This window comes from Schistocerca gregaria, chromosome 5 (genome assembly GCF_023897955.1).
Source record: "Schistocerca gregaria isolate iqSchGreg1 chromosome 5, iqSchGreg1.2, whole genome shotgun sequence".
NCBI classification, from domain to species: Eukaryota; Metazoa; Arthropoda; class Insecta; order Orthoptera; family Acrididae; genus Schistocerca; species Schistocerca gregaria.
Window position 1 is genome coordinate 244,685,728 of NC_064924.1, and position 25,566 is coordinate 244,711,293.

Genomic DNA, 25,566 nt, shown 5'->3' on the forward strand with positions numbered 1-25,566 from the left:
CGTATTTCACAACATTTCTGTCACTTCACACTGTTTTGTTATTTCCAGAGACTCTTTGGAAGTCTTCCTTGGCGCACTCTTTTCAAATTGAGCTCCTTAATATCGTATCTTACGATAGTTTAAAATCAGTATGGAAGCATCTATGTCACATGAGAAAGGTAGCATGAAAAAAGGGCTGGCAGGGGTAGTGACAAGAAAGCAAGAAATGAAGACAGAGGGAAGCGGTCTCACCTGCCTGACACGCGTCGCGCTTCCAGATATTTGCGTAATTCGCACGGTGCATTCTCGGCTGTCCCCTTCCGTCCCGACTTGTCCCGACTGCCGCTCGCTGCCGCTCGGGTCGTGGTCCATATGACAGCACAAGTACGAGAAGCATCTGCGAGATGGGCGCGGGCCGAACCGACGTGTCCGAGGCGCCGTGTGCGGCCGTTCGGAGCTACCAGAGCCGCTCTGTGCTGCGCCGTGCCGTGGAAAGGTGCGAAAACATGCACACAAGACACAGGCTGTTCGGCAAAGTATCCATCTCTTGTAGCGACGAAAGGTAAATTTTTGTTTACAAATTTGCCGTTGTGCACTGCTACAAAATTGGAATTTAGCGCTCCTACAAAACAGTAGGCTCTGACGCATTTTAAGAGCACATCTGTCGATTCGCAGTGTTTCGTTATTTTCAACGAGTTCCTAGCACTCTTCCTCCGCGCATTCTTGTTCAAACTGAGTTCATTGCTGTAATTTCACATCTTACGTTTAATACAGTGGTTTAAAATGCTTGTGGAAGCATCTTTGTCGCACCTGAGAGTTTGTATGAAAAGAGGACTGGCAGGTGTAGTGACATAAAATTTAAAAGAAGAGAGGGAGCCAACAGCACCCGGTGTTCCCAGGCGGTCACCCATCCAAGTACTAACCGGGCCCGATGTTGCTTAACTTCGGTGATCGGACGAGAACCGGTGTATTCAACATGGTATGGCCGTTGGCGTCCTTATACAGTAGCCGCACGGCAGAAGAAGGCTTCGCCTCTCCTCCCAACACACGCAATCGCCGTTTTCGGTGGCACATTTGACGCAAAGCACGTCCTTCCACCTCGAAGGCGACGCTCAGTGCGGCGCGCCGCCACGTGGGTCAGACGCACAACACAGCTGCTCGTTGCACCGCCTGTCATTCGTTTGTTCGACAAAGTATCCATCTCTTGTAGCGACGAAAGGTAAATTTTTGTTTACAAATTTGCCGTTGTGCACTGCTACAAAACAATATGCCCTGACGTATTTCACAACATTTCTGTCACTTCACACTGTTTTGTTATTTCCAGAGACTCTTTGGAAGTCTTCCTTGGCGCACTCTTTTCAAATTGAGCTCCTTAATATCGTATCTTACGATAGTTTAAAATCAGTATGGAAGCATCTATGTCACATGAGAAAGGTAGCATGAAAAAAGGGCTGGCAGGGGTAGTGACAAGAAAGCAAGAAATGAAGACAGAGGGAAGCGGTCTCACCTGCCTGACACGCGTCGCGCTTCCAGATATTTGCGTAATTCGCACGGTGCATTCTCGGCTGTCCCCTTCCGTCCCGACTTGTCCCGACTGCCGCTCGCTGCCGCTCGGGTCGTGGTCCATATGACAGCACAAGTACGAGAAGCATCTGCGAGATGGGCGCGGGCCGAACCGACGTGTCCGAGGCGCCGTGTGCGGCCGTTCGGAGCTACCAGAGCCGCTCTGTGCTGCGCCGTGCCGTGGAAAGGTGCGAAAACATGCACACAAGACACAGGCTGTTCGGCAAAGTATCCATCTCTTGTAGCGACGAAAGGTAAATTTTTGTTTACAAATTTGCCGTTGTGCACTGCTACAAAATTGGAATTTAGCGCTCCTACAAAACAGTAGGCTCTGACGCATTTTAAGAGCACATCTGTCGATTCGCAGTGTTTCGTTATTTTCAACGAGTTCCTAGCACTCTTCCTCCGCGCATTCTTGTTCAAACTGAGTTCATTGCTGTAATTTCACATCTTACGTTTAATACAGTGGTTTAAAATGCTTGTGGAAGCATCTTTGTCGCACCTGAGAGTTTGTATGAAAAGAGGACTGGCAGGTGTAGTGACATAAAATTTAAAAGAAGAGAGGGAGCCAACAGCACCCGGTGTTCCCAGGCGGTCACCCATCCAAGTACTAACCGGGCCCGATGTTGCTTAACTTCGGTGATCGGACGAGAACCGGTGTATTCAACATGGTATGGCCGTTGGCGTCCTTATACAGTAGCCGCACGGCAGAAGAAGGCTTCGCCTCTCCTCCCAACACACGCAATCGCCGTTTTCGGTGGCACATTTGACGCAAAGCACGTCCTTCCACCTCGAAGGCGACGCGCAGTGCGGCGCGCCGCCACGTGGGTCAGACGCACAACACAGCTGCTCGTTGCACCGCCTGTCATTCGTTTGTTCGACAAAGTATCCATCTCTTGTAGCGACGAAAGGTAAATTTTTGTTTACAAATTTGCCGTTGTGCACTGCTACAAAACAATATGCCCTGACGTATTTCACAACATTTCTGTCACTTCACACTGTTTTGTTATTTCCAGAGACTCTTTGGAAGTCTTCCTTGGCGCACTCTTTTCAAATTGAGCTCCTTAATATCGTATCTTACGATAGTTTAAAATCAGTATGGAAGCATCTATGTCACATGAGAAAGGTAGCATGAAAAAAGGGCTGGCAGGGGTAGTGACAAGAAAGCAAGAAATGAAGACAGAGGGAAGCGGTCTCACCTGCCTGACACGCGTCGCGCTTCCAGATATTTGCGTAATTCGCACGGTGCATTCTCGGCTGTCCCTTTCCGTCCCGACTTGTCCCGACTTTGCTCGACTGCCGCTCGCTGCCGCTCGGGTCGTGGTCCATATGACAGCACAAGTACGAGAAGCATCTGCGAGATGGGCGCGGGCCGAACCGACGTGTCCGAGGCGCCGTGTGCGGCCGTTCGGAGCTACCAGAGCCGCTCTGTGCTGCGCCGTGCCGTGGAAAGGTGCGAAAACATGCACACAAGACACAGGCTGTTCGGCAAAGTATCCATCTCTTGTAGCGACGAAAGGTAAATTTTTGTTTACAAATTTGCCGTTGTGCACTGCTACAAAATTGGAATTTAGCGCTCCTACAAAACAGTAGGCTCTGACGCATTTTAAGAGCACATCTGTCGATTCGCAGTGTTTCGTTATTTTCAACGAGTTCCTAGCACTCTTCCTCCGCGCATTCTTGTTCAAACTGAGTTCATTGCTGTAATTTCACATCTTACGTTTAATACAGTGGTTTAAAATGCTTGTGGAAGCATCTTTGTCGCACCTGAGAGTTTGTATGAAAAGAGGACTGGCAGGTGTAGTGACATAAAATTTAAAAGAAGAGAGGGAGCCAACAGCACCCGGTGTTCCCAGGCGGTCACCCATCCAAGTACTAACCGGGCCCGATGTTGCTTAACTTCGGTGATCGGACGAGAACCGGTGTATTCAACATGGTATGGCCGTTGGCGTCCTTATACAGTAGCCGCACGGCAGAAGAAGGCTTCGCCTCTCCTCCCAACACACGCAATCGCCGTTTTCGGTGGCACATTTGACGCAAAGCACGTCCTTCCACCTCGAAGGCGACGCTCAGTGCGGCGCGCCGCCACGTGGGTCAGACGCACAACACAGCTGCTCGTTGCACCGCCTGTCATTCGTTTGTTCGACAAAGTATCCATCTCTTGTAGCGACGAAAGGTAAATTTTTGTTTACAAATTTGCCGTTGTGCACTGCTACAAAACAATATGCCCTGACGTATTTCACAACATTTCTGTCACTTCACACTGTTTTGTTATTTCCAGAGACTCTTTGGAAGTCTTCCTTGGCGCACTCTTTTCAAATTGAGCTCCTTAATATCGTATCTTACGATAGTTTAAAATCAGTATGGAAGCATCTATGTCACATGAGAAAGGTAGCATGAAAAAAGGGCTGGCAGGGGTAGTGACAAGAAAGCAAGAAATGAAGACAGAGGGAAGCGGTCTCACCTGCCTGACACGCGTCGCGCTTCCAGATATTTGCGTAATTCGCACGGTGCATTCTCGGCTGTCCCCTTCCGTCCCGACTTGTCCCGACTGCCGCTCGCTGCCGCTCGGGTCGTGGTCCATATGACAGCACAAGTACGAGAAGCATCTGCGAGATGGGCGCGGGCCGAACCGACGTGTCCGAGGCGCCGTGTGCGGCCGTTCGGAGCTACCAGAGCCGCTCTGTGCTGCGCCGTGCCGTGGAAAGGTGCGAAAACATGCACACAAGACACAGGCTGTTCGGCAAAGTATCCATCTCTTGTAGCGACGAAAGGTAAATTTTTGTTTACAAATTTGCCGTTGTGCACTGCTACAAAATTGGAATTTAGCGCTCCTACAAAACAGTAGGCTCTGACGCATTTTAAGAGCACATCTGTCGATTCGCAGTGTTTCGTTATTTTCAACGAGTTCCTAGCACTCTTCCTCCGCGCATTCTTGTTCAAACTGAGTTCATTGCTGTAATTTCACATCTTACGTTTAATACAGTGGTTTAAAATGCTTGTGGAAGCATCTTTGTCGCACCTGAGAGTTTGTATGAAAAGAGGACTGGCAGGTGTAGTGACATAAAATTTAAAAGAAGAGAGGGAGCCAACAGCACCCGGTGTTCCCAGGCGGTCACCCATCCAAGTACTAACCGGGCCCGATGTTGCTTAACTTCGGTGATCGGACGAGAACCGGTGTATTCAACATGGTATGGCCGTTGGCGTCCTTATACAGTAGCCGCACGGCAGAAGAAGGCTTCGCCTCTCCTCCCAACACACGCAATCGCCGTTTTCGGTGGCACATTTGACGCAAAGCACGTCCTTCCACCTCGAAGGCGACGCGCAGTGCGGCGCGCCGCCACGTGGGTCAGACGCACAACACAGCTGCTCGTTGCACCGCCTGTCATTCGTTTGTTCGACAAAGTATCCATCTCTTGTAGCGACGAAAGGTAAATTTTTGTTTACAAATTTGCCGTTGTGCACTGCTACAAAACAATATGCCCTGACGTATTTCACAACATTTCTGTCACTTCACACTGTTTTGTTATTTCCAGAGACTCTTTGGAAGTCTTCCTTGGCGCACTCTTTTCAAATTGAGCTCCTTAATATCGTATCTTACGATAGTTTAAAATCAGTATGGAAGCATCTATGTCACATGAGAAAGGTAGCATGAAAAAAGGGCTGGCAGGGGTAGTGACAAGAAAGCAAGAAATGAAGACAGAGGGAAGCGGTCTCACCTGCCTGACACGCGTCGCGCTTCCAGATATTTGCGTAATTCGCACGGTGCATTCTCGGCTGTCCCCTTCCGTCCCGACTTGTCCCGACTGCCGCTCGCTGCCGCTCGGGTCGTGGTCCATATGACAGCACAAGTACGAGAAGCATCTGCGAGATGGGCGCGGGCCGAACCGACGTGTCCGAGGCGCCGTGTGCGGCCGTTCGGAGCTACCAGAGCCGCTCTGTGCTGCGCCGTGCCGTGGAAAGGTGCGAAAACATGCACACAAGACACAGGCTGTTCGGCAAAGTATCCATCTCTTGTAGCGACGAAAGGTAAATTTTTGTTTACAAATTTGCCGTTGTGCACTGCTACAAAATTGGAATTTAGCGCTCCTACAAAACAGTAGGCTCTGACGCATTTTAAGAGCACATCTGTCGATTCGCAGTGTTTCGTTATTTTCAACGAGTTCCTAGCACTCTTCCTCCGCGCATTCTTGTTCAAACTGAGTTCATTGCTGTAATTTCACATCTTACGTTTAATACAGTGGTTTAAAATGCTTGTGGAAGCATCTTTGTCGCACCTGAGAGTTTGTATGAAAAGAGGACTGGCAGGTGTAGTGACATAAAATTTAAAAGAAGAGAGGGAGCCAACAGCACCCGGTGTTCCCAGGCGGTCACCCATCCAAGTACTAACCGGGCCCGATGTTGCTTAACTTCGGTGATCGGACGAGAACCGGTGTATTCAACATGGTATGGCCGTTGGCGTCCTTATACAGTAGCCGCACGGCAGAAGAAGGCTTCGCCTCTCCTCCCAACACACGCAATCGCCGTTTTCGGTGGCACATTTGACGCAAAGCACGTCCTTCCACCTCGAAGGCGACGCGCAGTGCGGCGCGCCGCCACGTGGGTCAGACGCACAACACAGCTGCTCGTTGCACCGCCTGTCATTCGTTTGTTCGACAAAGTATCCATCTCTTGTAGCGACGAAAGGTAAATTTTTGTTTACAAATTTGCCGTTGTGCACTGCTACAAAACAATATGCCCTGACGTATTTCACAACATTTCTGTCACTTCACACTGTTTTGTTATTTCCAGAGACTCTTTGGAAGTCTTCCTTGGCGCACTCTTTTCAAATTGAGCTCCTTAATATCGTATCTTACGATAGTTTAAAATCAGTATGGAAGCATCTATGTCACATGAGAAAGGTAGCATGAAAAAAGGGCTGGCAGGGGTAGTGACAAGAAAGCAAGAAATGAAGACAGAGGGAAGCGGTCTCACCTGCCTGACACGCGTCGCGCTTCCAGATATTTGCGTAATTCGCACGGTGCATTCTCGGCTGTCCCTTTCCGTCCCGACTTGTCCCGACTTTGCTCGACTGCCGCTCGCTGCCGCTCGGGTCGTGGTCCATATGACAGCACAAGTACGAGAAGCATCTGCGAGATGGGCGCGGGCCGAACCGACGTGTCCGAGGCGCCGTGTGCGGCCGTTCGGAGCTACCAGAGCCGCTCTGTGCTGCGCCGTGCCGTGGAAAGGTGCGAAAACATGCACACAAGACACAGGCTGTTCGGCAAAGTATCCATCTCTTGTAGCGACGAAAGGTAAATTTTTGTTTACAAATTTGCCGTTGTGCACTGCTACAAAATTGGAATTTAGCGCTCCTACAAAACAGTAGGCTCTGACGCATTTTAAGAGCACATCTGTCGATTCGCAGTGTTTCGTTATTTTCAACGAGTTCCTAGCACTCTTCCTCCGCGCATTCTTGTTCAAACTGAGTTCATTGCTGTAATTTCACATCTTACGTTTAATACAGTGGTTTAAAATGCTTGTGGAAGCATCTTTGTCGCACCTGAGAGTTTGTATGAAAAGAGGACTGGCAGGTGTAGTGACATAAAATTTAAAAGAAGAGAGGGAGCCAACAGCACCCCGTGTTCCCAGGCGGTCACCCATCCAAGTACTAACCGGGCCCGATGTTGCTTAACTTCGGTGATCGGACGAGAACCGGTGTATTCAACATGGTATGGCCGTTGGCGTCCTTATACAGTAGCCGCACGGCAGAAGAAGGCTTCGCCTCTCCTCCCAACACACGCAATCGCCGTTTTCGGTGGCACATTTGACGCAAAGCACGTCCTTCCACCTCGAAGGCGACGCTCAGTGCGGCGCGCCGCCACGTGGGTCAGACGCACAACACAGCTGCTCGTTGCACCGCCTGTCATTCGTTTGTTCGACAAAGTATCCATCTCTTGTAGCGACGAAAGGTAAATTTTTGTTTACAAATTTGCCGTTGTGCACTGCTACAAAACAATATGCCCTGACGTATTTCACAACATTTCTGTCACTTCACACTGTTTTGTTATTTCCAGAGACTCTTTGGAAGTCTTCCTTGGCGCACTCTTTTCAAATTGAGCTCCTTAATATCGTATCTTACGATAGTTTAAAATCAGTATGGAAGCATCTATGTCACATGAGAAAGGTAGCATGAAAAAAGGGCTGGCAGGGGTAGTGACAAGAAAGCAAGAAATGAAGACAGAGGGAAGCGGTCTCACCTGCCTGACACGCGTCGCGCTTCCAGATATTTGCGTAATTCGCACGGTGCATTCTCGGCTGTCCCCTTCCGTCCCGACTTGTCCCGACTGCCGCTCGCTGCCGCTCGGGTCGTGGTCCATATGACAGCACAAGTACGAGAAGCATCTGCGAGATGGGCGCGGGCCGAACCGACGTGTCCGAGGCGCCGTGTGCGGCCGTTCGGAGCTACCAGAGCCGCTCTGTGCTGCGCCGTGCCGTGGAAAGGTGCGAAAACATGCACACAAGACACAGGCTGTTCGGCAAAGTATCCATCTCTTGTAGCGACGAAAGGTAAATTTTTGTTTACAAATTTGCCGTTGTGCACTGCTACAAAATTGGAATTTAGCGCTCCTACAAAACAGTAGGCTCTGACGCATTTTAAGAGCACATCTGTCGATTCGCAGTGTTTCGTTATTTTCAACGAGTTCCTAGCACTCTTCCTCCGCGCATTCTTGTTCAAACTGAGTTCATTGCTGTAATTTCACATCTTACGTTTAATACAGTGGTTTAAAATGCTTGTGGAAGCATCTTTGTCGCACCTGAGAGTTTGTATGAAAAGAGGACTGGCAGGTGTAGTGACATAAAATTTAAAAGAAGAGAGGGAGCCAACAGCACCCGGTGTTCCCAGGCGGTCACCCATCCAAGTACTAACCGGGCCCGATGTTGCTTAACTTCGGTGATCGGACGAGAACCGGTGTATTCAACATGGTATGGCCGTTGGCGTCCTTATACAGTAGCCGCACGGCAGAAGAAGGCTTCGCCTCTCCTCCCAACACACGCAATCGCCGTTTTCGGTGGCACATTTGACGCAAAGCACGTCCTTCCACCTCGAAGGCGACGCGCAGTGCGGCGCGCCGCCACGTGGGTCAGACGCACAACACAGCTGCTCGTTGCACCGCCTGTCATTCGTTTGTTCGACAAAGTATCCATCTCTTGTAGCGACGAAAGGTAAATTTTTGTTTACAAATTTGCCGTTGTGCACTGCTACAAAACAATATGCCCTGACGTATTTCACAACATTTCTGTCACTTCACACTGTTTTGTTATTTCCAGAGACTCTTTGGAAGTCTTCCTTGGCGCACTCTTTTCAAATTGAGCTCCTTAATATCGTATCTTACGATAGTTTAAAATCAGTATGGAAGCATCTATGTCACATGAGAAAGGTAGCATGAAAAAAGGGCTGGCAGGGGTAGTGACAAGAAAGCAAGAAATGAAGACAGAGGGAAGCGGTCTCACCTGCCTGACACGCGTCGCGCTTCCAGATATTTGCGTAATTCGCACGGTGCATTCTCGGCTGTCCCCTTCCGTCCCGACTTGTCCCGACTGCCGCTCGCTGCCGCTCGGGTCGTGGTCCATATGACAGCACAAGTACGAGAAGCATCTGCGAGATGGGCGCGGGCCGAACCGACGTGTCCGAGGCGCCGTGTGCGGCCGTTCGGAGCTACCAGAGCCGCTCTGTGCTGCGCCGTGCCGTGGAAAGGTGCGAAAACATGCACACAAGACACAGGCTGTTCGGCAAAGTATCCATCTCTTGTAGCGACGAAAGGTAAATTTTTGTTTACAAATTTGCCGTTGTGCACTGCTACAAAATTGGAATTTAGCGCTCCTACAAAACAGTAGGCTCTGACGCATTTTAAGAGCACATCTGTCGATTCGCAGTGTTTCGTTATTTTCAACGAGTTCCTAGCACTCTTCCTCCGCGCATTCTTGTTCAAACTGAGTTCATTGCTGTAATTTCACATCTTACGTTTAATACAGTGGTTTAAAATGCTTGTGGAAGCATCTTTGTCGCACCTGAGAGTTTGTATGAAAAGAGGACTGGCAGGTGTAGTGACATAAAATTTAAAAGAAGAGAGGGAGCCAACAGCACCCGGTGTTCCCAGGCGGTCACCCATCCAAGTACTAACCGGGCCCGATGTTGCTTAACTTCGGTGATCGGACGAGAACCGGTGTATTCAACATGGTATGGCCGTTGGCGTCCTTATACAGTAGCCGCACGGCAGAAGAAGGCTTCGCCTCTCCTCCCAACACACGCAATCGCCGTTTTCGGTGGCACATTTGACGCAAAGCACGTCCTTCCACCTCGAAGGCGACGCGCAGTGCGGCGCGCCGCCACGTGGGTCAGACGCACAACACAGCTGCTCGTTGCACCGCCTGTCATTCGTTTGTTCGACAAAGTATCCATCTCTTGTAGCGACGAAAGGTAAATTTTTGTTTACAAATTTGCCGTTGTGCACTGCTACAAAACAATATGCCCTGACGTATTTCACAACATTTCTGTCACTTCACACTGTTTTGTTATTTCCAGAGACTCTTTGGAAGTCTTCCTTGGCGCACTCTTTTCAAATTGAGCTCCTTAATATCGTATCTTACGATAGTTTAAAATCAGTATGGAAGCATCTATGTCACATGAGAAAGGTAGCATGAAAAAAGGGCTGGCAGGGGTAGTGACAAGAAAGCAAGAAATGAAGACAGAGGGAAGCGGTCTCACCTGCCTGACACGCGTCGCGCTTCCAGATATTTGCGTAATTCGCACGGTGCATTCTCGGCTGTCCCTTTCCGTCCCGACTTGTCCCGACTTTGCTCGACTGCCGCTCGCTGCCGCTCGGGTCGTGGTCCATATGACAGCACAAGTACGAGAAGCATCTGCGAGATGGGCGCGGGCCGAACCGACGTGTCCGAGGCGCCGTGTGCGGCCGTTCGGAGCTACCAGAGCCGCTCTGTGCTGCGCCGTGCCGTGGAAAGGTGCGAAAACATGCACACAAGACACAGGCTGTTCGGCAAAGTATCCATCTCTTGTAGCGACGAAAGGTAAATTTTTGTTTACAAATTTGCCGTTGTGCACTGCTACAAAATTGGAATTTAGCGCTCCTACAAAACAGTAGGCTCTGACGCATTTTAAGAGCACATCTGTCGATTCGCAGTGTTTCGTTATTTTCAACGAGTTCCTAGCACTCTTCCTCCGCGCATTCTTGTTCAAACTGAGTTCATTGCTGTAATTTCACATCTTACGTTTAATACAGTGGTTTAAAATGCTTGTGGAAGCATCTTTGTCGCACCTGAGAGTTTGTATGAAAAGAGGACTGGCAGGTGTAGTGACATAAAATTTAAAAGAAGAGAGGGAGCCAACAGCACCCGGTGTTCCCAGGCGGTCACCCATCCAAGTACTAACCGGGCCCGATGTTGCTTAACTTCGGTGATCGGACGAGAACCGGTGTATTCAACATGGTATGGCCGTTGGCGTCCTTATACAGTAGCCGCACGGCAGAAGAAGGCTTCGCCTCTCCTCCCAACACACGCAATCGCCGTTTTCGGTGGCACATTTGACGCAAAGCACGTCCTTCCACCTCGAAGGCGACGCGCAGTGCGGCGCGCCGCCACGTGGGTCAGACGCACAACACAGCTGCTCGTTGCACCGCCTGTCATTCGTTTGTTCGACAAAGTATCCATCTCTTGTAGCGACGAAAGGTAAATTTTTGTTTACAAATTTGCCGTTGTGCACTGCTACAAAACAATATGCCCTGACGTATTTCACAACATTTCTGTCACTTCACACTGTTTTGTTATTTCCAGAGACTCTTTGGAAGTCTTCCTTGGCGCACTCTTTTCAAATTGAGCTCCTTAATATCGTATCTTACGATAGTTTAAAATCAGTATGGAAGCATCTATGTCACATGAGAAAGGTAGCATGAAAAAAGGGCTGGCAGGGGTAGTGACAAGAAAGCAAGAAATGAAGACAGAGGGAAGCGGTCTCACCTGCCTGACACGCGTCGCGCTTCCAGATATTTGCGTAATTCGCACGGTGCATTCTCGGCTGTCCCCTTCCGTCCCGACTTGTCCCGACTGCCGCTCGCTGCCGCTCGGGTCGTGGTCCATATGACAGCACAAGTACGAGAAGCATCTGCGAGATGGGCGCGGGCCGAACCGACGTGTCCGAGGCGCCGTGTGCGGCCGTTCGGAGCTACCAGAGCCGCTCTGTGCTGCGCCGTGCCGTGGAAAGGTGCGAAAACATGCACACAAGACACAGGCTGTTCGGCAAAGTATCCATCTCTTGTAGCGACGAAAGGTAAATTTTTGTTTACAAATTTGCCGTTGTGCACTGCTACAAAATTGGAATTTAGCGCTCCTACAAAACAGTAGGCTCTGACGCATTTTAAGAGCACATCTGTCGATTCGCAGTGTTTCGTTATTTTCAACGAGTTCCTAGCACTCTTCCTCCGCGCATTCTTGTTCAAACTGAGTTCATTGCTGTAATTTCACATCTTACGTTTAATACAGTGGTTTAAAATGCTTGTGGAAGCATCTTTGTCGCACCTGAGAGTTTGTATGAAAAGAGGACTGGCAGGTGTAGTGACATAAAATTTAAAAGAAGAGAGGGAGCCAACAGCACCCGGTGTTCCCAGGCGGTCACCCATCCAAGTACTAACCGGGCCCGATGTTGCTTAACTTCGGTGATCGGACGAGAACCGGTGTATTCAACATGGTATGGCCGTTGGCGTCCTTATACAGTAGCCGCACGGCAGAAGAAGGCTTCGCCTCTCCTCCCAACACACGCAATCGCCGTTTTCGGTGGCACATTTGACGCAAAGCACGTCCTTCCACCTCGAAGGCGACGCGCAGTGCGGCGCGCCGCCACGTGGGTCAGACGCACAACACAGCTGCTCGTTGCACCGCCTGTCATTCGTTTGTTCGACAAAGTATCCATCTCTTGTAGCGACGAAAGGTAAATTTTTGTTTACAAATTTGCCGTTGTGCACTGCTACAAAACAATATGCCCTGACGTATTTCACAACATTTCTGTCACTTCACACTGTTTTGTTATTTCCAGAGACTCTTTGGAAGTCTTCCTTGGCGCACTCTTTTCAAATTGAGCTCCTTAATATCGTATCTTACGATAGTTTAAAATCAGTATGGAAGCATCTATGTCACATGAGAAAGGTAGCATGAAAAAAGGGCTGGCAGGGGTAGTGACAAGAAAGCAAGAAATGAAGACAGAGGGAAGCGGTCTCACCTGCCTGACACGCGTCGCGCTTCCAGATATTTGCGTAATTCGCACGGTGCATTCTCGGCTGTCCCCTTCCGTCCCGACTTGTCCCGACTGCCGCTCGCTGCCGCTCGGGTCGTGGTCCATATGACAGCACAAGTACGAGAAGCATCTGCGAGATGGGCGCGGGCCGAACCGACGTGTCCGAGGCGCCGTGTGCGGCCGTTCGGAGCTACCAGAGCCGCTCTGTGCTGCGCCGTGCCGTGGAAAGGTGCGAAAACATGCACACAAGACACAGGCTGTTCGGCAAAGTATCCATCTCTTGTAGCGACGAAAGGTAAATTTTTGTTTACAAATTTGCCGTTGTGCACTGCTACAAAATTGGAATTTAGCGCTCCTACAAAACAGTAGGCTCTGACGCATTTTAAGAGCACATCTGTCGATTCGCAGTGTTTCGTTATTTTCAACGAGTTCCTAGCACTCTTCCTCCGCGCATTCTTGTTCAAACTGAGTTCATTGCTGTAATTTCACATCTTACGTTTAATACAGTGGTTTAAAATGCTTGTGGAAGCATCTTTGTCGCACCTGAGAGTTTGTATGAAAAGAGGACTGGCAGGTGTAGTGACATAAAATTTAAAAGAAGAGAGGGAGCCAACAGCACCCGGTGTTCCCAGGCGGTCACCCATCCAAGTACTAACCGGGCCCGATGTTGCTTAACTTCGGTGATCGGACGAGAACCGGTGTATTCAACATGGTATGGCCGTTGGCGTCCTTATACAGTAGCCGCACGGCAGAAGAAGGCTTCGCCTCTCCTCCCAACACACGCAATCGCCGTTTTCGGTGGCACATTTGACGCAAAGCACGTCCTTCCACCTCGAAGGCGACGCGCAGTGCGGCGCGCCGCCACGTGGGTCAGACGCACAACACAGCTGCTCGTTGCACCGCCTGTCATTCGTTTGTTCGACAAAGTATCCATCTCTTGTAGCGACGAAAGGTAAATTTTTGTTTACAAATTTGCCGTTGTGCACTGCTACAAAACAATATGCCCTGACGTATTTCACAACATTTCTGTCACTTCACACTGTTTTGTTATTTCCAGAGACTCTTTGGAAGTCTTCCTTGGCGCACTCTTTTCAAATTGAGCTCCTTAATATCGTATCTTACGATAGTTTAAAATCAGTATGGAAGCATCTATGTCACATGAGAAAGGTAGCATGAAAAAAGGGCTGGCAGGGGTAGTGACAAGAAAGCAAGAAATGAAGACAGAGGGAAGCGGTCTCACCTGCCTGACACGCGTCGCGCTTCCAGATATTTGCGTAATTCGCACGGTGCATTCTCGGCTGTCCCCTTCCGTCCCGACTTGTCCCGACTGCCGCTCGCTGCCGCTCGGGTCGTGGTCCATATGACAGCACAAGTACGAGAAGCATCTGCGAGATGGGCGCGGGCCGAACCGACGTGTCCGAGGCGCCGTGTGCGGCCGTTCGGAGCTACCAGAGCCGCTCTGTGCTGCGCCGTGCCGTGGAAAGGTGCGAAAACATGCACACAAGACACAGGCTGTTCGGCAAAGTATCCATCTCTTGTAGCGACGAAAGGTAAATTTTTGTTTACAAATTTGCCGTTGTGCACTGCTACAAAATTGGAATTTAGCGCTCCTACAAAACAGTAGGCTCTGACGCATTTTAAGAGCACATCTGTCGATTCGCAGTGTTTCGTTATTTTCAACGAGTTCCTAGCACTCTTCCTCCGCGCATTCTTGTTCAAACTGAGTTCATTGCTGTAATTTCACATCTTACGTTTAATACAGTGGTTTAAAATGCTTGTGGAAGCATCTTTGTCGCACCTGAGAGTTTGTATGAAAAGAGGACTGGCAGGTGTAGTGACATAAAATTTAAAAGAAGAGAGGGAGCCAACAGCACCCGGTGTTCCCAGGCGGTCACCCATCCAAGTACTAACCGGGCCCGATGTTGCTTAACTTCGGTGATCGGACGAGAACCGGTGTATTCAACATGGTATGGCCGTTGGCGTCCTTATACAGTAGCCGCACGGCAGAAGAAGGCTTCGCCTCTCCTCCCAACACACGCAATCGCCGTTTTCGGTGGCACATTTGACGCAAAGCACGTCCTTCCACCTCGAAGGCGACGCGCAGTGCGGCGCGCCGCCACGTGGGTCAGACGCACAACACAGCTGCTCGTTGCACCGCCTGTCATTCGTTTGTTCGACAAAGTATCCATCTCTTGTAGCGACGAAAGGTAAATTTTTGTTTACAAATTTGCCGTTGTGCACTGCTACAAAACAATATGCCCTGACGTATTTCACAACATTTCTGTCACTTCACACTGTTTTGTTATTTCCAGAGACTCTTTGGAAGTCTTCCTTGGCGCACTCTTTTCAAATTGAGCTCCTTAATATCGTATCTTACGATAGTTTAAAATCAGTATGGAAGCATCTATGTCACATGAGAAAGGTAGCATGAAAAAAGGGCTGGCAGGGGTAGTGACAAGAAAGCAAGAAATGAAGACAGAGGGAAGCGGTCTCACCTGCCTGACACGCGTCGCGCTTCCAGATATTTGCGTAATTCGCACGGTGCATTCTCGGCTGTCGCCTTCCGTCCCGACTTGTCCCGACTTTGCTCGACTGCCGCTCGCTGCCGCTCGGGTCGTGGTCCATATGACAGCACAAGTACGAGAAGCATCTGCGAGATGGGCGCGGGCCGAACCGACGTGTCCGAGGCGCCGTGTGCGGCCGTTCGGAGCTACCAGAGCCGCTCTGTGCTGCGCCGTGCCGTGGAAAGGTGCGAAAACATGCACACAAGACACAGGCTGTTCGGCAAAGTATCCATCTCTTGTAGCGACGAAAGGTAAATTTTTGTTTACAAATTTGCCGTTGTGCACTGCTACAAAATTGGAATTTAGCGCTCCTACAAAACAGTAGGCTCTGACGCATTTTAAGAGCACATCTGTCGATTCGCAGTGTTTCGTTATTTTCAACGAGTTCCTAGCACTCTTCCTCCGCGCATTCTTGTTCAAACTGAGTTCATTGCTGTAATTTCACATCTTACGTTTAATACAGTGGTTTAAAATGCTTGTGGAAGCATCTTTGTCGCACCTGAGAGTTTGTATGAAAAGAGGACTGGCAGGTGTAGTGACATAAAATTTAAAAGAAGAGAGGGAGCCAACAGCACCCGGTGTTCCCAGGCGGTCACCCATCCAAGTACTAACCGGGCCCGATGTTGCTTAACTTCGGTGATCGGACGAGAACCGGTGTATTCAACATGGTATGGCCGTTGGCGTCCTTATACAGTAGCCGCACGGCAGAAGAAGGCTTCGCCTCTCCTCCCAACACACGCAATCGCCGTTTTCGGTGGCACATTTGACGCAAAGCACGTCCTTCCACCTCGAAGGCGACGCGCAGTGCGGCGCGCCGCCACGTGGGTCAGACGCACAACACAGCTGCTCGTTGCACCGCCTGTCATTCGTTTGTTCGACAAAGTATCCATCTCTTGTAGCGACGAAAGGTAAATTTTTGTTTACAAATTTGCCGTTGTGCACTGCTACAAAACAATATGCCCTGACGTATTTCACAACATTTCTGTCACTTCACACTGTTTTGTTATTTCCAGAGACTCTTTGGAAGTCTTCCTTGGCGCACTCTTTTCAAATTGAGCTCCTTAATATCGTATCTTACGATAGTTTAAAATCAGTATGGAAGCATCTATGTCACATGAGAAAGGTAGCATGAAAAAAGGGCTGGCAGGGGTAGTGACAAGAAAGCAAGAAATGAAGACAGAGGGAAGCGGTCTCACCTGCCTGACACGCGTCGCGCTTCCAGATATTTGCGTAATTCGCACGGTGCATTCTCGGCTGTCCCTTTCCGTCCCGACTTGTCCCGACTTTGCTCGACTGCCGCTCGCTGCCGCTCGGGTCGTGGTCCATATGACAGCACAAGTACGAGAAGCATCTGCGAGATGGGCGCGGGCCGAACCGACGTGTCCGAGGCGCCGTGTGCGGCCGTTCGGAGCTACCAGAGCCGCTCTGTGCTGCGCCGTGCCGTGGAAAGGTGCGAAAACATGCACACAAGACACAGGCTGTTCGGCAAAGTATCCATCTCTTGTAGCGACGAAAGGTAAATTTTTGTTTACAAATTTGCCGTTGTGCACTGCTACAAAATTGGAATTTAGCGCTCCTACAAAACAGTAGGCTCTGACGCATTTTAAGAGCACATCTGTCGATTCGCAGTGTTTCGTTATTTTCAACGAGTTCCTAGCACTCTTCCTCCGCGCATTCTTGTTCAAACTGAGTTCATTGCTGTAATTTCACATCTTACGTTTAATACAGTGGTTTAAAATGCTTGTGGAAGCATCTTTGTCGCACCTGAGAGTTTGTATGAAAAGAGGACTGGCAGGTGTAGTGACATAAAATTTAAAAGAAGAGAGGGAGCCAACAGCACCCGGTGTTCCCAGGCGGTCACCCATCCAAGTACTAACCGGGCCCGATGTTGCTTAACTTCGGTGATCGGACGAGAACCGGTGTATTCAACATGGTATGGCCGTTGGCGTCCTTATACAGTAGCCGCACGGCAGAAGAAGGCTTCGCCTCTCCTCCCAACACACGCAATCGCCGTTTTCGGTGGCACATTTGACGCAAAGCACGTCCTTCCACCTCGAAGGCGACGCGCAGTGCGGCGCGCCGCCACGTGGGTCAGACGCACAACACAGCTGCTCGTTGCACCGCCTGTCATTCGTTTGTTCGACAAAGTATCCATCTCTTGTAGCGACGAAAGGTAAATTTTTGTTTACAAATTTGCCGTTGTGCACTGCTACAAAACAATATGCCCTGACGTATTTCACAACATTTCTGTCACTTCACACTGTTTTGTTATTTCCAGAGACTCTTTGGAAGTCTTCCTTGGCGCACTCTTTTCAAATTGAGCTCCTTAATATCGTATCTTACGATAGTTTAAAATCAGTATGGAAGCATCTATGTCACATGAGAAAGGTAGCATGAAAAAAGGGCTGGCAGGGGTAGTGACAAGAAAGCAAGAAATGAAGACAGAGGGAAGCGGTCTCACCTGCCTGACACGCGTCGCGCTTCCAGATATTTGCGTAATTCTCACGGTGCATTCTCGGCTGTCCCCTTCCGTCCCGACTTGTCCCGACTTTGCTCGACTGCCGCTCGCTGCCGCTCGGGTCGTGGTCCATATGACAGCACAAGTACGAGAAGCATCTGCGAGATGGGCGCGGGCCGAACCGACGTGTCCGAGGCGCCGTGTGCGGCCGTTCGGAGCTACCAGAGCCGCTCTGTGCTGCGCCGTGCCGTGGAAAGGTGCGAAAACATGCACACAAGACACAGGCTGTTCGGCAAAGTATCCATCTCTTGTAGCGACGAAAGGTAAATTTTTGTTTACAAATTTGCCGTTGTGCACTGCTACAAAATTGGAATTTAGCGCTCCTACAAAACAGTAGGCTCTGACGCATTTTAAGAGCACATCTGTCGATTCGCAGTGTTTCGTTATTTTCAACGAGTTCCTAGCACTCTTCCTCCGCGCATTCTTGTTCAAACTGAGTTCATTGCTGTAATTTCACATCTTACGTTTAATACAGTGGTTTAAAATGCTTGTGGAAGCATCTTTGTCGCACCTGAGAGTTTGTATGAAAAGAGGACTGGCAGGTGTAGTGACATAAAATTTAAAAGAAGAGAGGGAGCCAACAGCACCCGGTGTTCCCAGGCGGTCACCCATCCAAGTACTAACCGGGCCCGATGTTGCTTAACTTCGGTGATCGGACGAGAACCGGTGTATTCAACATGGTATGGCCGTTGGCGTCCTTATACAGTAGCCGCACGGCAGAAGAAGGCTTCGCCTCTCCTCCCAACACACGCAATCGCCGTTTTCGGTGGCACATTTGACGCAAAGCACGTCCTTCCACCTCGAAGGCGACGCGCAGTGCGGCGCGCCGCCACGTGGGTCAGACGCACAACACAGCTGCTCGTTGCACCGCCTGTCATTCGTTTGTTCGACAAAGTATCCATCTCTTGTAGCGACGAAAGGTAAATTTTTGTTTACAAATTTGCCGTTGTGCACTGCTACAAAACAATATGCCCTGACGTATTTCACAACATTTCTGTCACTTCACACTGTTTTGTTATTTCCAGAGACTCTTTGGAAGTCTTCCTTGGCGCACTCTTTTCAAATTGAGCTCCTTAATATCGTATCTTACGATAGTTTAAAATCAGTATGGAAGCATCTATGTCACATGAGAAAGGTAGCATGAAAAAAGGGCTGGCAGGGGTAGTGACAAGAAAGCAAGAAATGAAGACAGAGGGAAGCGGTCTCACCTGCCTGACACGCGTCGCGCTTCCAGATATTTGCGTAATTCTCACGGTGCATTCTCGGCTGTCCCCTTCCGTCCCGACTTGTCCCGACTTTGCTCGACTGCCGCTCGCTGCCGCTCGGGTCGTGGTCCATATGACAGCACAAGTACGAGAAGCATCTGCGAGATGGGCGCGGGCCGAACCGACGTGTCCGAGGCGCCGTGTGCGGCCGTTCGGAGCTACCAGAGCCGCTCTGTGCTGCGCCGTGCCGTGGAAAGGTGCGAAAACATGCACACAAGACACAGGCTGTTCGGCAAAGTATCCATCTCTTGTAGCGACGAAAGGTAAATTTTTGTTTACAAATTTGCCGTTGTGCACTGCTACAAAATTGGAATTTAGCGCTCCTACAAAACAGTAGGCTCTGACGCATTTTAAGAGCACATCTGTCGATTCGCAGTGTTTCGTTATTTTCAACGAGTTCCTAGCACTCTTCCTCCGCGCATTCTTGTTCAAACTGAGTTCATTGCTGTAATTTCACATCTTACGTTTAATACAGTGGTTTAAAATGCTTGTGGAAGCATCTTTGTCGCACCTGAGAGTTTGTATGAAAAGAGGACTGGCAGGTGTAGTGACATAAAATTTAAAAGAAGAGAGGGAGCCAACAGCACCCGGTGTTCCCAGGCGGTCACCCATCCAAGTACTAACCGGGCCCGATGTTGCTTAACTTCGGTGATCGGACGAGAACCGGTGTATTCAACATGGTATGGCCGTTGGCGTCCTTATACAGTAGCCGCACGGCAGAAGAAGGCTTCGCCTCTCCTCCCAACACACGCAATCGCCGTTTTCGGTGGCACATTTGACGCAAAGCACGTCCTTCCACCTCGAAGGCGACGCGCAGTGCGGCGCGCCGCCACGTGGGTCAGACGCACAACACAGCTGCTCGTTGCACCGCCTGTCATTCGTTTGTTCGACAAAGTATCCATCTCTTGTAGCGACGAAAGGTAAATTTTTGTTTACAAATTTGCCGTTGTGCACTGCTACAAAACAATATGCCCTGACGTATTTCACAACATTTCTGTCACTTCACACTGTTTTGTTATTTCCAGAGACTCTTTGGAAGTCTTCCTTGGCGCACTCTTTTCAAATTGAGCTCCTTAATATCGTATCTTACGATAGTTTAAAATCAGTATGGAAGCATCTATGTCACATGAGAAAGGTAGCATGAAAAAAGGGCTGGCAGGGGTAGTGACAAGAAAGCAAGAAATGAAGACAGAGGGAAGCGGTCTCACCTGCCTGACACGCGTCGCGCTTCCAGATATTTGCGTAATTCGCACGGTGCATTCTCGGCTGTCCCCTTCCGTCCCGACTTGTCCCGACTTTGCTCGACTGCCGCTCGCTGCCGCTCGGGTCGTGGTCCATATGACAGCACAAGTACGAGAAGCATCTGCGAGATGGGCGCGGGCCGAACCGACGTGTCCGAGGCGCCGTGTGCGGCCGTTCGGAGCTACCAGAGCCGCTCTGTGCTGCGCCGTGCCGTGGAAAGGTGCGAAAACATGCACACAAGACACAGGCTGTTCGGCAAAGTATCCATCTCTTGTAGCGACGAAAGGTAAATTTTTGTTTACAAATTTGCCGTTGTGCACTGCTACAAAATTGGAATTTAGCGCTCCTACAAAACAGTAGGCTCTGACGCATTTTAAGAGCACATCTGTCGATTCGCAGTGTTTCGTTATTTTCAACGAGTTCCTAGCACTCTTCCTCCGCGCATTCTTGTTCAAACTGAGTTCATTGCTGTAATTTCACATCTTACGTTTAATACAGTGGTTTAAAATGCTTGTGGAAGCATCTTTGTCGCACCTGAGAGTTTGTATGAAAAGAGGACTGGCAGGTGTAGTGACATAAAATTTAAAAGAAGAGAGAGAGCCAACAGCACCCGGTGTTCCCAGGCGGTCACCCATCCAAGTACTAACCGGGCCCGATGTTGCTTAACTTCGGTGATCGGACGAGAACCGGTGTATTCAACATGGTATGGCCGTTGGCGTCCTTATACAGTAGCCGCACGGCAGAAGAAGGCTTCGCCTCTCCTCCCAACACACGCAATCGCCGTTTTCGGTGGCACATTTGACGCAAAGCACGTCCTTCCACCTCGAAGGCGACGCGCAGTGCGGCGCGCCGCCACGTGGGTCAGACGCACAACACAGCTGCTCGTTGCACCGCCTGTCATTCGTTTGTTCGACAAAGTATCCATCTCTTGTAGCGACGAAAGGTAAATTTTTGTTTACAAATTTGCCGTTGTGCACTGCTACAAAACAATATGCCCTGACGTATTTCACAACATTTCTGTCACTTCACACTGTTTTGTTATTTCCAGAGACTCTTTGGAAGTCTTCCTTGGCGCACTCTTTTCAAATTGAGCTCCTTAATATCGTATCTTACGATAGTTTAAAATCAGTATGGAAGCATCTATGTCACATGAGAAAGGTAGCATGAAAAAAGGGCTGGCAGGGGTAGTGACAAGAAAGCAAGAAATGAAGACAGAGGGAAGCGGTCTCACCTGCCTGACACGCGTCGCGCTTCCAGATATTTGCGTAATTCGCACGGTGCATTCTCGGCTGTCCCCTTCCGTCCCGACTTGTCCCGACTGCCGCTCGCTGCCGCTCGGGTCGTGGTCCATATGACAGCACAAGTACGAGAAGCATCTGCGAGATGGGCGCGGGCCGAACCGACGTGTCCGAGGCGCCGTGTGCGGCCGTTCGGAGCTACCAGAGCCGCTCTGTGCTGCGCCGTGCCGTGGAAAGGTGCGAAAACATGCACACAAGACACAGGCTGTTCGGCAAAGTATCCATCTCTTGTAGCGACGAAAGGTAAATTTTTGTTTACAAATTTGCCGTTGTGCACTGCTACAAAATTGGAATTTAGCGCTCCTACAAAACAGTAGGCTCTGACGCATTTTAAGAGCACATCTGTCGATTCGCAGTGTTTCGTTATTTTCAACGAGTTCCTAGCACTCTTCCTCCGCGCATTCTTGTTCAAACTGAGTTCATTGCTGTAATTTCACATCTTACGTTTAATACAGTGGTTTAAAATGCTTGTGGAAGCATCTTTGTCGCACCTGAGAGTTTGTATGAAAAGAGGACTGGCAGGTGTAGTGACATAAAATTTAAAAGAAGAGAGGGAGCCAACAGCACCCGGTGTTCCCAGGCGGTCACCCATCCAAGTACTAACCGGGCCCGATGTTGCTTAACTTCGGTGATCGGACGAGAACCGGTGTATTCAACATGGTATGGCCGTTGGCGTCCTTATACAGTAGCCGCACGGCAGAAGAAGGCTTCGCCTCTCCTCCCAACACACGCAATCGCCGTTTTCGGTGGCACATTTGACGCAAAGCACGTCCTTCCACCTCGAAGGCGACGCGCAGTGCGGCGCGCCGCCACGTGGGTCAGACGCACAACACAGCTGCTCGTTGCACCGCCTGTCATTCGTTTGTTCGACAAAGTATCCATCTCTTGTAGCGACGAAAGGTAAATTTTTGTTTACAAATTTGCCGTTGTGCACTGCTACAAAACAATATGCCCTGACGTATTTCACAACATTTCTGTCACTTCACACTGTTTTGTTATTTCCAGAGACTCTTTGGAAGTCTTCCTTGGCGCACTCTTTTCAAATTGAGCTCCTTAATATCGTATCTTACGATAGTTTAAAATCAGTATGGAAGCATCTATGTCACATGAGAAAGGTAGCATGAAAAAAGGGCTGGCAGGGGTAGTGACAAGAAAGCAAGAAATGAAGACAGAGGGAAGCGGTCTCACCTGCCTGACACGCGTCGCGCTTCCAGATATTTGCGTAATTCGCACGGTGCATTCTCGGCTGTCCCCTTCCGTCCCGACTTGTCCCGACTTTGCTCGACTGCCGCTCGGGTCGTGGTCCATATGACAGCACAAGTACGAGAAGCATCTGCGAGATGGGCGCGGGCCGAACCGACGTGTCCGAGGCGCCGTGTGCGGCCGTTCGGAGCTACCAGAGCCGCTCTGTGCTGCGCCGTGCCGTGGAAAGGTGCGAAAACATGCACACAAGACACAGGCTGTTCGGCAAAGTATCCATCTCTTGTAGCGACGAAAGGTAAATTTTTGTTTACAAATTTGCCGTTGTGCACTGCTACAAAATTGGAATTTAGCGCTCCTACAAAACAGTAGGCTCTGACGCATTTTAAGAGCACATCTGTCGATTCGCAGTGTTTCGTTATTTTCAACGAGTTCCTAGCACTCTTCCTCCGCGCATTCTTGTTCAAACTGAGTTCATTGCTGTAATTTCACATCTTACGTTTAATACAGTGGTTTAAAATGCTTGTGGAAGCATCTTTGTCGCACCTGAGAGTTTGTATGAAAAGAGGACTGGCAGGTGTAGTGACATAAAATTTAAAAGAAGAGAGGGAGCCAACAGCACCCGGTGTTCCCAGGCGGTCACCCATCCAAGTACTAACCGGGCCCGATGTTGCTTAACTTCGGTGATCGGACGAGAACCGGTGTATTCAACATGGTATGGCCGTTGGCGTCCTTATACAGTAGCCGCACGGCAGAAGAAGGCTTCGCCTCTCCTCCCAACACACGCAATCGCCGTTTTCGGTGGCACATTTGACGCAAAGCACGTCCTTCCACCTCGAAGGCGACGCGCAGTGCGGCGCGCCGCCACGTGGGTCAGACGCACAACACAGCTGCTCGTTGCACCGCCTGTCATTCGTTTGTTCGACAAAGTATCCATCTCTTGTAGCGACGAAAGGTAAATTTTTGTTTACAAATTTGCCGTTGTGCACTGCTACAAAACAATATGCCCTGACGTATTTCACAACATTTCTGTCACTTCACACTGTTTTGTTATTTCCAGAGACTCTTTGGAAGTCTTCCTTGGCGCACTCTTTTCAAATTGAGCTCCTTAATATCGTATCTTACGATAGTTTAAAATCAGTATGGAAGCATCTATGTCACATGAGAAAGGTAGCATGAAAAAAGGGCTGGCAGGGGTAGTGACAAGAAAGCAAGAAATGAAGACAGAGGGAAGCGGTCTCACCTGCCTGACACGCGTCGCGCTTCCAGATATTTGCGTAATTCGCACGGTGCATTCTCGGCTGTCCCCTTCCGTCCCGACTTGTCCCGACTTTGCTCGACTGCCGCTCGCTGCCGCTCGGGTCGTGGTCCATATGACAGCACAAGTACGAGAAGCATCTGCGAGATGGGCGCGGGCCGAACCGACGTGTCCGAGGCGCCGTGTGCGGCCGTTCGGAGCTACCAGAGCCGCTCTGTGCTGCGCCGTGCCGTGGAAAGGTGCGAAAACATGCACACAAGACACAGGCTGTTCGGCAAAGTATCCATCTCTTGTAGCGACGAAAGGTAAATTTTTGTTTACAAATTTGCCGTTGTGCACTGCTACAAAATTGGAATTTAGCGCTCCTACAAAACAGTAGGCTCTGACGCATTTTAAGAGCACATATGTCGATTCGCAGTGTTTCGTTATTTTCAACGAGTTCCTAGCACTCTTCCTCCGCGCATTCTTGTTCAAACTGAGTTCATTGCTGTAATTTCACATCTTACGTTTAATACAGTGGTTTAAAATGCTTGTGGAAGCATCTTTGTCGCACCTGAGAGTTTGTATGAAAAGAGGACTGGCAGGTGTAGTGACATAAAATTTAAAAGAAGAGAGGGAGCCAACAGCACCCGGTGTTCCCAGGCGGTCACCCATCCAAGTACTAACCGGGCCCGATGTTGCTTAACTTCGGTGATCGGACGAGAACCGGTGTATTCAACATGGTATGGCCGTTGGCGTCCTTATACAGTAGCCGCACGGCAGAAGAAGGCTTCGCCTCTCCTCCCAACACACGCAATCGCCGTTTTCGGTGGCACATTTGACGCAAAGCACGTCCTTCCACCTCGAAGGCGACGCGCAGTGCGGCGCGCCGCCACGTGGGTCAGACGCACAACACAGCTGCTCGTTGCACCGCCTGTCATTCGTTTGTTCGACAAAGTATCCATCTCTTGTAGCGACGAAAGGTAAATTTTTGTTTACAAATTTGCCGTTGTGCACTGCTACAAAACAATATGCCCTGACGTATTTCACAACATTTCTGTCACTTCACACTGTTTTGTTATTTCCAGAGACTCTTTGGAAGTCTTCCTTGGCGCACTCTTTTCAAATTGAGCTCCTTAATATCGTATCTTACGATAGTTTAAAATCAGTATGGAAGCATCTATGTCACATGAGAAAGGTAGCATGAAAAAAGGGCTGGCAGGGGTAGTGACAAGAAAGCAAGAAATGAAGACAGAGGGAAGCGGTCTCACCTGCCTGACACGCGTCGCGCTTCCAGATATTTGCGTAATTCGCACGGTGCATTCTCGGCTGTCCCCTTCCGTCCCGACTTGTCCCGACTTTGCTCGACTGCCGCTCGCTGCCGCTCGGGTCGTGGTCCATATGACAGCACAAGTA

At 49.8% G+C, this 25,566-nt stretch overlaps 20 non-coding genes across 20 annotated transcripts; all 20 read right to left on the reverse strand.

The window, feature by feature from the left end:
* Window positions 1-853: 853 nt before the first annotated feature.
* LOC126273705 (5S ribosomal RNA) lies at window positions 854-972 on the reverse strand. Its single transcript, XR_007549546.1, has one exon. It is a non-coding gene; the product is annotated as a 5S ribosomal RNA (ribosomal RNA).
* A 1,136-nt stretch (window positions 973-2,108) lies between these two features.
* LOC126273706 (5S ribosomal RNA) lies at window positions 2,109-2,227 on the reverse strand. The gene has a single exon (XR_007549547.1). It is a non-coding gene; the product is annotated as a 5S ribosomal RNA (ribosomal RNA).
* Window positions 2,228-3,373: 1,146 nt separating this feature from the next.
* On the reverse strand, window positions 3,374-3,492 carry LOC126273707 (5S ribosomal RNA). The gene has a single exon (XR_007549548.1). It is a non-coding gene; the product is annotated as a 5S ribosomal RNA (ribosomal RNA).
* A 1,136-nt stretch (window positions 3,493-4,628) lies between these two features.
* On the reverse strand, window positions 4,629-4,747 carry LOC126273708 (5S ribosomal RNA). The gene has a single exon (XR_007549549.1). It is a non-coding gene; the product is annotated as a 5S ribosomal RNA (ribosomal RNA).
* A 1,136-nt stretch (window positions 4,748-5,883) lies between these two features.
* Window positions 5,884-6,002, reverse strand: LOC126273709 (5S ribosomal RNA). Its single transcript, XR_007549550.1, has one exon. It is a non-coding gene; the product is annotated as a 5S ribosomal RNA (ribosomal RNA).
* Window positions 6,003-7,148: 1,146 nt separating this feature from the next.
* Window positions 7,149-7,267, reverse strand: LOC126274128 (5S ribosomal RNA). The gene has a single exon (XR_007549955.1). It is a non-coding gene; the product is annotated as a 5S ribosomal RNA (ribosomal RNA).
* A 1,136-nt stretch (window positions 7,268-8,403) lies between these two features.
* On the reverse strand, window positions 8,404-8,522 carry LOC126273710 (5S ribosomal RNA). Its single transcript, XR_007549551.1, has one exon. It is a non-coding gene; the product is annotated as a 5S ribosomal RNA (ribosomal RNA).
* A 1,136-nt stretch (window positions 8,523-9,658) lies between these two features.
* Window positions 9,659-9,777, reverse strand: LOC126273711 (5S ribosomal RNA). Its single transcript, XR_007549552.1, has one exon. It is a non-coding gene; the product is annotated as a 5S ribosomal RNA (ribosomal RNA).
* Window positions 9,778-10,923: 1,146 nt separating this feature from the next.
* LOC126273712 (5S ribosomal RNA) lies at window positions 10,924-11,042 on the reverse strand. The gene has a single exon (XR_007549553.1). It is a non-coding gene; the product is annotated as a 5S ribosomal RNA (ribosomal RNA).
* Window positions 11,043-12,178: 1,136 nt separating this feature from the next.
* On the reverse strand, window positions 12,179-12,297 carry LOC126273713 (5S ribosomal RNA). Its single transcript, XR_007549554.1, has one exon. It is a non-coding gene; the product is annotated as a 5S ribosomal RNA (ribosomal RNA).
* A 1,136-nt stretch (window positions 12,298-13,433) lies between these two features.
* On the reverse strand, window positions 13,434-13,552 carry LOC126273714 (5S ribosomal RNA). Its single transcript, XR_007549555.1, has one exon. It is a non-coding gene; the product is annotated as a 5S ribosomal RNA (ribosomal RNA).
* A 1,136-nt stretch (window positions 13,553-14,688) lies between these two features.
* Window positions 14,689-14,807, reverse strand: LOC126273716 (5S ribosomal RNA). The gene has a single exon (XR_007549558.1). It is a non-coding gene; the product is annotated as a 5S ribosomal RNA (ribosomal RNA).
* Window positions 14,808-15,953: 1,146 nt separating this feature from the next.
* Window positions 15,954-16,072, reverse strand: LOC126273717 (5S ribosomal RNA). The gene has a single exon (XR_007549559.1). It is a non-coding gene; the product is annotated as a 5S ribosomal RNA (ribosomal RNA).
* Window positions 16,073-17,218: 1,146 nt separating this feature from the next.
* LOC126273718 (5S ribosomal RNA) lies at window positions 17,219-17,337 on the reverse strand. Its single transcript, XR_007549560.1, has one exon. It is a non-coding gene; the product is annotated as a 5S ribosomal RNA (ribosomal RNA).
* A 1,146-nt stretch (window positions 17,338-18,483) lies between these two features.
* On the reverse strand, window positions 18,484-18,602 carry LOC126273719 (5S ribosomal RNA). Its single transcript, XR_007549561.1, has one exon. It is a non-coding gene; the product is annotated as a 5S ribosomal RNA (ribosomal RNA).
* A 1,146-nt stretch (window positions 18,603-19,748) lies between these two features.
* LOC126273720 (5S ribosomal RNA) lies at window positions 19,749-19,867 on the reverse strand. Its single transcript, XR_007549562.1, has one exon. It is a non-coding gene; the product is annotated as a 5S ribosomal RNA (ribosomal RNA).
* Window positions 19,868-21,013: 1,146 nt separating this feature from the next.
* LOC126273721 (5S ribosomal RNA) lies at window positions 21,014-21,132 on the reverse strand. Its single transcript, XR_007549563.1, has one exon. It is a non-coding gene; the product is annotated as a 5S ribosomal RNA (ribosomal RNA).
* Window positions 21,133-22,268: 1,136 nt separating this feature from the next.
* On the reverse strand, window positions 22,269-22,387 carry LOC126273722 (5S ribosomal RNA). Its single transcript, XR_007549564.1, has one exon. It is a non-coding gene; the product is annotated as a 5S ribosomal RNA (ribosomal RNA).
* Window positions 22,388-23,523: 1,136 nt separating this feature from the next.
* Window positions 23,524-23,642, reverse strand: LOC126273723 (5S ribosomal RNA). Its single transcript, XR_007549565.1, has one exon. It is a non-coding gene; the product is annotated as a 5S ribosomal RNA (ribosomal RNA).
* A 1,146-nt stretch (window positions 23,643-24,788) lies between these two features.
* LOC126273724 (5S ribosomal RNA) lies at window positions 24,789-24,907 on the reverse strand. The gene has a single exon (XR_007549566.1). It is a non-coding gene; the product is annotated as a 5S ribosomal RNA (ribosomal RNA).
* Between the last annotated feature and the right edge of the window lie 659 nt (window positions 24,908-25,566).